Raw genomic sequence first — 12310 nt, 5'->3', positions numbered from 1 at the left:
CTCTATGTGTCTATATCTGTCCGTCTGTTAATGTCTGTCTCTCTACTCGACGTTGCAGGAGTGAGAGAAATATGCAATATCATGATTTTAAAGTCTGTGCAGTCAACTTCTACATCAACATCTTCAGTTTTTATGCCCCAGCGGATCAGTTTCAACCTGATGTTCTACTGGATCACACTGAGACTAGCCAGGGAATCGAACCCGTGTTGTTTTAGCCCTCCTCATGATGAGTGAAAATTCACCACGCTCTAACCCACTGGACCATACAATCCTACAGAAATCACGCACCCAGCAGAGCTAAGTGTTGTACCGTGATCCGACGACAATAATATATATACTGCTTGTGGAGATTAGTACACCAAACGGGGAGTAGAATGAAATTAGCTATGAGGCACCCACACCGTAGTATGTACTCGGATGACGGTACAACACCTAGCTCTGCTGGGTGCGTGATCTTTGTAAGATTGTATGGTCCAGTGGGAATAGATTCGTAAATTTTCGCTCACCATGAGGCGGGCTAAAACAACACTGGTTCGATCCCCCGGTTAGTCGCAGTGTTGTTATTGATTAAACACCACTCAATACATACATACATACATTATATATATATATATATATATATATATATATATATATATATATATATATATATATATATACGCACACAACCTGCCACCACATATAGGTAAGTATACACAGTTTCTGCAATATGTGAACTACGCCTTGCTATTTACACCATCTTCCCGTTCACTAAATCACCCCCAGCTCCCATCACCATCTTCCCGCTCACTAAATCACCCCCAGTTCCTAACACCACCTTCCCGCCACTAAATCACCCCCAGCTCCCATCACCATCTTCCCGCTCACTAAATCACCCCCAGTTCCTAACACCACCTTCCCGCCACTAAATCACCCCCAGTTCCCAACACCACCTTCCCGCCACTAAATCACCCACAGCTCCCAACACCACCTTCCCGCCACTAAATCACCCCCAGCTCCCATCACCATCTTCCCGCTCACTAAATCACCCCCAGTTCCTAACACCACCTTCCCGCCACTAAATCACCCCCAGCTCCCATCACCATCTTCCCGCTCACTAAATCACCCCCAGTTCCTAACACCACCTTCCCGCCACTAAATCACCCACAGCTCCCAACACCACCTTCCCGCCACTAAATCACCCCCAGCTCCCATCACCATCTCCCCGCTCGATAAATCACCCCCAGCTCCCAACACCACCTTCCCGCCACTAAATCACCCACAGCTCCCAACACCACCTTCCCGCCACTAAATCACCCCCAGCTCCCATCACCATCTCCCCGCTCGATAAATCACCCCCAGCTCCTAACACCTCCTTCCCGCCACTAAATCACCCCCAGCTCCCAACACCACCTTCCCGCCACTAAATCACCCCCAGCTCCCATCACCATCTCCCCGCTCGATAAATCACCCCCAGCTCCCAACACCACCTTCCCGCCACTAAATCACCCACAGCTCCCAACACCACCTTCCCGCCACTAAATCACCCCCAGCTCCCATCACCATCTCCCCGCTCGATAAATCACCCCCAGCTCCTAACACCGCCTTCCCGCCACTAAATCACCCCCAGCTCCCAACACCACCTTCCCGCCACTAAATCACCCCCAGCTCCCATCACCATCTCCCCGCTCGATAAATCACCCCCAGCTCCCAACACCACCTTCCCGCCACTAAATCACCTCCAGCTCCCAACACCACCTTCCCGCCACTAAATCACCCCCAGCTCCCATCACCATCTCCCCGCTCGATAAATCACCCCCAGCTCCCAACACCACCTTCCCGCTCACTAAATCACCCCCAACTCCCAACAACACCATCTCCCCGCTTGCTAAATCACCTCCCACCTCACTTCTCCACTTACCCGCTTTCTATACCTTCAGACCTCCAACTCGCCACAGACTTCAGCTCTTCCTCCAACACTCCACCATCGTCACCAACCCTCCACCACTAATAACCCTCCACCACTAACTCTGCCACGTCCCATCTTTTTCCCAAACACCTTCACCTTCCAGGACCCATAATTGAAACCACATCCCGTAAGTCATTCCTAATCCCCATTCTTTCACTGTTCTCAGACGTGTCTCAGTGGAGTTCCACTTGGTTAGTTACGCATCTTGCGGCGAGGAGCGTGATTGGGGGGTGGGAAGGGAAGGGGAGGGAAAAGGGAGGGGTAATGGAAGGGAAATGGCAGGGAAGGTTGGAGAGACAGAGGAAAAAATAAGGAAAGGACTGTTTAGGGAGAGGACAGATCGACACGAGAGAGAGATAGACGTAGAGAGAAAAATGAGATAGACAGGGAAAGAGAGAGGGACAAACACAGACAGAGACAGGCAGACACATACACACACACACACACAACAAACACACACACACAAAGAGACAGACAAATAAACAGAAAGACAGAGACAGAGAAATCAGAGATTAAGAGAGTATGAGGAGAGAGAAACTTGCGGGTAAACAGCAGAATCAAAGTCAGTGTTTTTACAACATATTGTCCAACAGGACCGTGGAAATAATAACTGTGTTAAATGTACTTAAACCATTTATAAAAATGGTCTTACTAACATGCGGAAAACTTTATTTGAATGTTTATATCCTCCTCTAACTTCAGTAATAAATAAACAAGTTTTACTTTCGTTTACTAATAGTTCAAACATATATCATAACATACTAAGTGAACTTTTTCTGGAGTAAAGTAGTATATATACTGTACATTTATTTCACAAGAGTGACAAATGCTAAAATATAAAGTAGGGGTTGATATATATATATATATATATATATATATATATATATATATATATATATATATATATATATATATATATATATATATATATATATACACACACACACACACACACACACACACACACACACACACACACACACACACACACACACACACACACACACACACACACACACACACAAGAAGATCGCAGCTAATAATTCGAACCCACGTTTGGGTGCCATACATTTGTGTGGCTTAGTCCCCTGCGTGACACCTTAGACCACTCATCTACAGATGCCCCACACGTTAGGTAGCCTGCACGCAAGCAATGTTTGTTCCTAACGCTGGGCGATCTTTCGCTTGTTTCTACAAGGTGCATTGATACAGTATCGTTCGTGATGCAAGAACATACAGGAGGAGAATGAAATAGCTGGAGAACATGCATGAGACTCACTGGTGTGTCAGGCGTTAGGTAGAAACTTTGCTTGTAAGCAAGCTAATGTGATAGTATATGCAATACATTACCTTATGTTCATATAATTTGTCTAATAAAAACAAAAGTTTGCGACATTGTCTCCCTCCCTCCTAGCTTGGACACATCCCTGCCGGATGTTTCCCATAAAGATCTTGTCTTACTACGCAAAAACTCATTCGGTAACCTTTAAACACGCTGTTTAAAGGAGAGAGGTGAGAGAGGGGGGAGAGGGTTAGGATGACGGTGGGGGGACTAGAGAGAGGGGGTAGAGATAGAGGGGATATAGAGAAAGAGAAGAGAGAGAAAGAGAGAGAGAGAAAGAGAGAGAGAGAAAGTGAAAGAGAGAGGGAGAGAGAGAGAAAGAGAGGGATATATATATATATATATATATATATATATATATATATATATATATATATATATATATATATATATATATATATATATATATATATATATATATACGTTGTCAGTGAGGTTACAGTCCTAGGTATATTTACACTCATTAGCTACTTCATTAGGTATACCTGTTCACCTTCTCATTAATGCAAATACTTCATCAGCTTGTACTCCCTGGAGTGCAGACTACAGAGATACATAATAATTTACACCTGGAAAATCCTAGAGGGACAGGTCCCAGATCTGCAGACAGAAATCACTTCCTACGAGAACAAACGGTGCAACATGCCCCAATGAAAAGCAGGGGCTCTATGAGCACAAGAAAACACAGTAAGTGTCCAGAGACCAAGACTGATCAACAGCCTCCCGCCATGCGTAAGGGGAATTACCAATAGACCCTTGGCAGCCTTGGCGGGCTGTGGTTCGTACGTTCGACTACGTGAAGCCAGTAGTAACAACTTGGTTGATCAGGCCCTGATCAACCCAGAGGCCTGGTCAAGGACTGGGCCTCCAAGGTAGCCAGGTATGGCTGGCTACAGACATGGTCTAGAGGCTCGGTTGTCGTTCAGGACAATCACAATTATGGAGGGAACGTGATTTAAATGACTTTGACCATGGAATGATTGTTGGTATCAGACCCTTATACATTTGATGAGGGTTAGAGAGCTTTCTAATCCCAGCGGCTCGCCTTAGGCCAGCCTGGTCAACGGGGCTGTTGCTGCTGGTAGGCCGCTGACCCGCATACCCATAATCCATCACAGCTTGGTCAAACTGGCACCTGGTGGAGATACTTATCCAATTTCCTCTCGAAAATTTCTGGTAAGATGTTGAATAGTCTGGGGCCACGGATATTGATAAGAAAACATTGTGCCCAGAGCCCTCCTATTTTCACTGGGTTTATTTTGCGTTTCCTCCCATATCTCTCACTCCAGTATGTCATGGCTGTGCTCAGATTTGGGACAAGGCCTTAAAGTTCTTTTCATGTATATATAATCAATGGGTTCAGGAAACCTAGTGAACGAATGGATTTGACAATTAAAAGTGAGAGACCAGAGTTATTAAATGGAGAGTTGGAGGTATCGGGAAGATGGAGGGAATATTTTGAGGAATTGTTAAATGTTGATGAAGATAGGGAAGCTGTGATTTCGTGTATAGGGTAAGGAGGAATAACATCTTGTAGGAGTGAGGAAGAACCAGTTATGAGTGTGAGGGAAGTTCGTGAGGCAGTGGGTAGAATGAAAGGGGGTAAGGGAGCAGGGATTGATGGGTTGTGAGTGTGGGGGAAGTTTGTGAGGCAGTGGGTAGAATGAAAGGGGGTAAAGCAGCTGGGATTGATGGAATAAAGATAGACATGTTAAAAACAGGTGGGATATAGTTCTGGAGTGGTTGATGATTTTATTTTATAAATGTATGGAAGAGGGTAAGATATCTAGGGATTGGCAGAGAGCATGCATAGTTCCTTTGTATAAAGGCAAAGGGGACAAAAGAGAGTGTAAAAATTAAAGGGTAATAAGTCTGTTGAGTATACCTGGTAAAGTGTATGGTGGAGTTATTCTTGAAAGATTTAAGAGTAAGACGGATAGTAGGATAGCAGATGAACAAGGAAGCTTTAAGAAGGGTAGGGGATGTGTAGACCAAGTGTTTACAGTATTTATATAAGAGTATTTAGATAAGGGTAAAGAGGTTTTTGTGGCATGGATTTGAAAAAGGCGTATGGCAGGGTGGATAGGAGGGCAATGTGGCAAATGTTGCAAATGTATGGAATAGGAGGTAGGTTACTGAAAGCAGTGAAAGGTTTTTGCGAGGATAGTGAGTCTCAGGTTAGAGTATGTAGGAGAGAGGGAGATTATTTCCCAGTAAAAGTAGTCCTTAGACAAGGATGTGTGATGTCACTGTGATTGTTCAGTATATTTATAGATGAGATTGTAAGAGAAGTGAATGCGAAGGTCTTGGCAAGAGGTGTGGGGTTAAAAGATAAAGAATCTAGCACATAGTGGGAGTTGTCACAGTTGCTCTTTGCTGATATCACTGTGCTTTTAGAAGATTCTGAAGAGAAGTTGCAGAGGTTGGTGGATGAATTTAGTAGGGTATGTAAAAGAAAATTGAAAGTAAATATAGGAAAGAGTAAGGTGATGAGAATAAAAAAAATTAAGTAATGAAAGACTGGATATCAGATTGGAGGGAGAGAGTATGGAGGAGGTGAATGTAATCAGATAGGAGTGAACGTGTCAACGGATGGGTCTATGAAAGACGAGGCGGCTCATAGAAATGACGAGGGGAAATGGGCGGGTGGTGCACCGAGGAGTCTGTGGAGACAAAGAACTTTGTCCATGGAGGCAAAGAGGGGAATGTATGAGAGTATAGTTATACCAACGCTCTTATATGGGTGCAAAACATAAGCGGTGAATGTTGCAACAAGGAGAAGGCTGGAGGCAGTGGAGATGTGTCTGAGGGCAAAGTGAATATAATGCAGAGAATTCAAAGTTTGGAAATTAGGAGAAGGTGCGTGATTACCAAAACTATTATCCAGAGGGCTCATGAGTGGTTGAGGTGGTTCGGACATGTATAGAGGATGGAACAGAATAGAATGATTTCGAGTGCATAAATTTGTAGTGGAGGGAAGGCGGGGTAGAGGTCGGTCTAAGAAAGGTTGGAGGGAGGGGTTAAAGGAAATTTTGTATGCGAGAGGCTTGGACTTCCAGCAAGCATGCTTGAGCATGTAAGATAGGAGCAAATGGAGAAAAATGGTTTTTAGGACCTGACGTGCTGTTGGAGTGTGAGCAGGGTAATATTTATGAAGGGATTCAGGGAAACCGGCAGACCGGACTTGAGTCCTGGAGATGGGAAGTACAGTGTCTACACTCTGAAGGAGGGGTGTTAATATTGCAGTTTTATATATGTAGTGTAAGCGCGCCTCTGGCAAGACAGTGATGGAGTGAGTGATGGTGAAAGTTTTTCTTTTTCGGGCCACTCTGCCTTGGTGGGAAACGGCCGATGTATTTAAAAAAAAAATATTAAGTCTTCATCATTTCTAATGGGTGCATATTGAGGACTTTGAGACGTTCCCAATATTTTAAATGCTTCATTGGTTCTCTATGGGAGGCAAGAATGATCTATATGTTCCAGGTGTGGCGTCTCCTTCCCTGAACAGGACAGTCAACACTCAACAATATTCTTAAAAAAAAAGATCACAAAAAGATTTAAAGTGTCACCATTGATGATCTTACCTTTGAAAGTTTTTATTATCCACATCGTCATCTTTCTGGCTATTTTAACATTTCCTTTATTGTACTCTTTGGAAGAAGTCAGCCGACGTAATTACTCTCATCTTTCATGTGTTCCTTTCGTTCTGTGACGATCATCTTGAGTTTTGTGTAATGTCCCTTTTATAATGATATTTTTTTTCTACAAGGTATACAGGTGTAGCTGACATCAGTGACATACTACTATACAGAAAGCCACTTGTTATGCTGAGCATTTCGGGCAAATTAGGTCAGTTTTGTCCCAGGATGCGACCCACACCAGGCGACTAACACCCAGGTACCCATTTTACTAATGGGTGAACATAGGCAGTAGGTGTCTTATGGAAACATGTCCTAATGTTTTCCAGCCGTACCAGGGATTCGGTACAGCTGGAAAACTACCCACTGGAAAATCCTACTTATCTCTAACTTCAGTTTTTTCATTGTGTTTTACCGAGGTGATTTTCATGCTTATTTTCGTTGGATACCGAGCTTTTTACCTCGCTAATGTTGGATGTTTTTCTGTTTATTCTTACTTTGTTTTCTATTTGTCAGAAAATTGATAATTCATTTACCCATTTTCCCCCTTACACCTATATTGCTAGTTGTCAAAGGAACGCCTTCCGCCTGAACAAAAGAATGGAAAAATAAATAAATGAATAGCTTGAGGAATAATAACGAGGATAACTTAAGGATTCTAATTAAAATTAAATAAAATAAAAATTGGCCGCTGTGGTTCTAGTAGGATGTTGAGACAGGAGTATCTTATGCCCAGGATGGTCTTCTGATGTTTCAGAAGAACTGTGTTGGTTATCCTGGGTGGCGGTGTTCGTCCGATGTTTTGGAATTCCTGTCACTACTTGGTTGTAGCATCACAATTCAGGTTTCAGAGGTGAGGAGTCGTAATGTCCCACTACGTCCTGTAGACAGGGATCTTGCTCCAATTAACTAGCGTCTACCCTGGTTGACCAGGCCAGCAGCAGAGCTGATAATAAAGAAAACAACACTGATTACATAAGGGTTAGGTAAGTATAACATTGAACTTTGAAGAAAGACAAAGGGTGGTATTCTATTTCAGTGTGATTACTGGTAACCAGGTAAGTCAATAACAATGAACAGAAATACTCCTGATTCTCCAAACCTCAACCCACACTAGGTAAGGTAAATACTACCAGCGGTAGAAATTAAAGCAAATTAGACCCGAGGAACTGAAGTTTAGCCTCAGCCCGCTAGATGGTAGTGCAGGCAGTAACACGCTAATATTTCCTGCGAGTCTGAACAACCATACGCAGCGCTGTATAGCCCTTGTGGCTTAGCGCTTCTTTTTGATTATAATAATAATAATGAACAACCATAACCCTGACTTACTACGGGCTTTTCCCTCACACTGATGATGGTAGTAGAAGTGGTGATAGTGGTAGTGGTGGCGGCGTCGAGTTTCGTAAACATTACTTCTAGCAATATCAACATTCAACATGTTACCGATACTCAGCAGATTACTGTTAACAGAAGGATTGCTGCTATGCAAATATTTTACACCTAAGCATAATGTATATTCTCTCCAGAATTATACTGTGTTACCACTGAGTTACTATCTATTAGATTTGAAAAAGCCTGATAAACAATCGAAGCCTTGACTGAATAAACTCTTCGATTACTGTTCTTGCATTTTTATCATCTACAACTCGTCAGTACTGGCATGCCATCTATTGTGATAAAATCTTGTGACTGAAGAAACGAAAACGAGTCGAATTATGATTCCATTTTGAATACTAGCGAAATGATTCTCCTACACAGCAGGCTTTATCAGAGGTTGCAAATATGGAGACAACAGAAGTTGTGGAAAGAAAAAGATGTGTTAAGTCCACCAACAGTGAAGGAGCAGTATGTAGTGGTCCGTCCCTTAGCCTGGAGATGTTTTCGTGGTTTGTTTATTCAATAAACATTAAAACAAGAAGAAATAATACAAGTTTAACAGTTTACAATTCCTAGCTTACTTTTAATCTAATGTTTCGAACCCCTTTGATTACCCTTCAAGGCACTATATATGCAAATTAACTTGGTGGGGCCAGCGTTGTATGTGGGAACGAGGCTGTTTAGGATAAAATGTTTTAATTACGAACGTAAAGCAAGCCTAGAGTAGCAGACTTATTGCTGGGTGGTCCAGCTCACTGTGTTGTTGCTGCTGGTAACACAACGACTCACTTCTTTAGTGCAAAAATAATAAAATGAAACTTGTTAATAATGTTGCTTCTGTGAGTTCATTTTATTGACAATATATACATACGGTATTTGTTGTCGACTTTCTGCCACTGATCGTTCTTTCTGCCACTGACATCTCCATAACAACAAACTATATAGCGACTTTTAATCAACTTTGAAGTTAATCGCCATTATTAGTGTTAACGTAATCATAATTATTATTGTCCCTAACAGTATTACTGTTTTCTATCAAATGAAGGTAAGAGTAAGATCACTGTCGTACACAAATACCACTGTATTTGCGAAGAAAACGTTTTTGAATCACTTCGGTTTAAATTTTATTTTCCTCCCAATTTACGGCTTTCTCTTGTTTTCCTTTTTTCAGGTACTAAATCCTACTCTGTTTTATCATGTCTGTTCATAAGGGGGAAAATCTTTAAGACACATATGCAACAGTTTCGCCTACACAGTAGGCTTCTTCAGTCGAGTACAGAAAAGATGGTAAAAGTAGAAGAAATGTGAAGGCGATGTAATCAGTCCATCACCCTTCAAGACGTAGTTTTGAGGTGGTCAGTCCCTCAGCCTGGAGAAGAGTATTTGTTCCATAGTCTGAAACATTGTTTCAGATTATGGTACACATACTCGCCTACACAGTAGGCGAAACGTTTCGAAATAAAGGTTCCTAACTGTTATGTGTTTTGCCTAACAACCTGTCGGTATTTTATACCATTTTAATATTCAGGAACAATGTCGCACACAATACAAATCACCGACATACATAGAAGCTCACCCAGTGACCTCCCTCACAGCCACACTACCTCTCTCATTCGGTGACTGTCATATCAGGACCGTTTTGTGACGCCCCACATCCACTTTGTGACGCCGTATGTCCACTTTACGTCGTCACACGCCCATTTTGTGACATTAGATCTTAGCTTTGTGACATCACACGGTCACTTTGTGACCCCAGCTCTCACACAGCCACTCTGTGACCCCGGCCGTCACACAACCACTCTATGATAACTGGAGATGAAACAGAGTTATGTGATGTCAACAGGAGTAAATTCCACGAAACTGAGTTTTTAGTCATAGTTCATTATTAATTCTTTTGTCTCTTTGTGTATGTCTGTGCTTGAGCATGCGCCTTCATGATTATAATTGTGTGTATCACTGTTTCATTTGCATGTTTATTTTTGCTTACGTTCATTTCTACATCAATCTGTGTGTGTATATTTGTTTGCAGTTATGCCAGTGCTTCACATTCTCTACGTCATAGTCTATATCTGCTTTCGTATTTTTCTTTGTTTTTTTGCAAATACTTCTGTCTGAATCTTTGTGTTTGTTTCTAATTATGTGAAAACAGTAAAGAGACATGTGGAAATAAACACACAAGCAATACAGCCAAGACAACAACGTCATTGAGTTAGCAAGAGACACTCCTCGGTGTGATCTCGCCTCGGGTGTCTGACTATGCTTTAGTAATTTATACGAATATTCCGATTTTATTAACCCGGGCCGGTGCGCGACATCCAAGCCAAGTAGCAGGATGTTCAGCAGGATTTCCAGCAGGATGTTCAGTAGGATATTCAGCCCGATGTTCATTAGCATCCTAAGTAGTCGGAGACCGTGTCAGTGTACGGTGGTAAGTTTTGATGTGTGGATGGTGTGGAGTTATTTGTGTCTACCTTGAGTCTACCTGGAGGGTGTTCCAGGGGTCAACGCCCCCGCCGCCCTGTGTGTGTGTGTGTGTGTGTGTGTGTGTGTGTGTGTGTGTGTGTGTGTGTGTGTGTGTGTGTGTGTGTGTGTGTGTGTGTGTGAACATATGCCTCAGTAGAGAAAAAATACATTCAAAGTCACTCTTCGCCAAGTTGTCTGTGCGAACATAATCCTGAGCAGGTAGTGTTATCCAAATAACAAAGAGAAAGGTCTCAATATACAAAACATATACAGTACAAACCAAACTTGTTCTAAATGAGCATTAATAACGAGGCGTCGGACTCGCCACTATGGAACCGCTGATTCTGGTCATGTAGGAAGGAGAGATTTTTCTCTATTTCCTGTCGTACTTGAAAAGTCCCATTACCCCATCATTGTCTTGTATTTTAACTCTTCACTTTCTATTCCTCTTTATTCAGAACTTCCTCCGCTTCCTACACAACGTCGTCCTCTTCCTTTCTTCCTCGTCATTATCTTCTCACTACATGTCTCTTCTCATTCTTCTCTTTTCTACTTCCTCCTCCTCCTCCTAATCCATATTATTTCTCATCTTTGTACTCATTTTTTACACCTGTAAATTCAGCAGTAGAGCTGTCATCCTACCTCAGACCTCAGATTATGCCACAAGCCTCCAGGATGCGACCCTCAACAGTCGTCTAAAACCCAGATACTTATTTAAATGCAAGGACAACAGGTGTTGTCCTTGCCATCGTTTCCATTTACCTGGCCTGGTCCCCGACCAGACCTCCCGGTGGATAAGGTCCTGATCAACCAGGCTGTTACTGCTGGCTGCACATAGTCCAACGTACGAACCACAGCCCGGCTGATTCGCCTCAGAATCGAACCCATTTCTTTCAGTTGTGATCCTATTCTATCCTGGGCCGGGTAGAGATTGCCTCCTCATCAATTTTCTCTTGGTACGTGAGATATGGGTCAAAACTGTGAACTTTGTCATAAAAAATATAAGAGGCACTTCGGAAGGCCTACTGGCCCATGCTAGGCAGGCCCACGTCGCTTACTGGCCTAAGCTAGTAGGTTAATATGATTGAATAGCTAGTAATTCTAATTATTTTATACGAGGAGCTACCCAGAAATTGACTTTTGACGTTATTGAAGGCCATCATTTTGTCGGCCAATACCAAAAATCCTTTGATTTGCCAAATCTGTGTCAAATATTGAGACAGCTTTACAAATTTTGCATCTATTTCTAGATGGAGACAAATGGTGTAAAATACGGGCATGACTAAAAAAAATAGAAATATAATGCTGTCCTTTATTCTGGAGTTTATCTGGAGAGAGTTCCGGGGGTCAACGCCCCCGCGGCCCGGTCTGTGACCAGGCCTCCTTAGGTCAGTGTCCCAGGATGCGACCCACACCAGTCGACTAACACCCAGGTACCCATTTTACTGATGGGGAACATAGACAACAGGTGAAAGAAACATGTCCAATGTTTCTACTCTGGCTGGGAATCGAACCCAGGCCCTCACCGTGTGAAGCGAGAGC

The sequence above is a fragment of the Cherax quadricarinatus genome, chromosome 17 (assembly GCF_038502225.1).
Source record: "Cherax quadricarinatus isolate ZL_2023a chromosome 17, ASM3850222v1, whole genome shotgun sequence".
Classification (NCBI taxonomy): Eukaryota; Metazoa; Arthropoda; class Malacostraca; order Decapoda; family Parastacidae; genus Cherax; species Cherax quadricarinatus.
The sequence above is the reverse complement of the archived record's forward strand: the minus strand, read 5'-3'. Positions refer to the sequence as shown.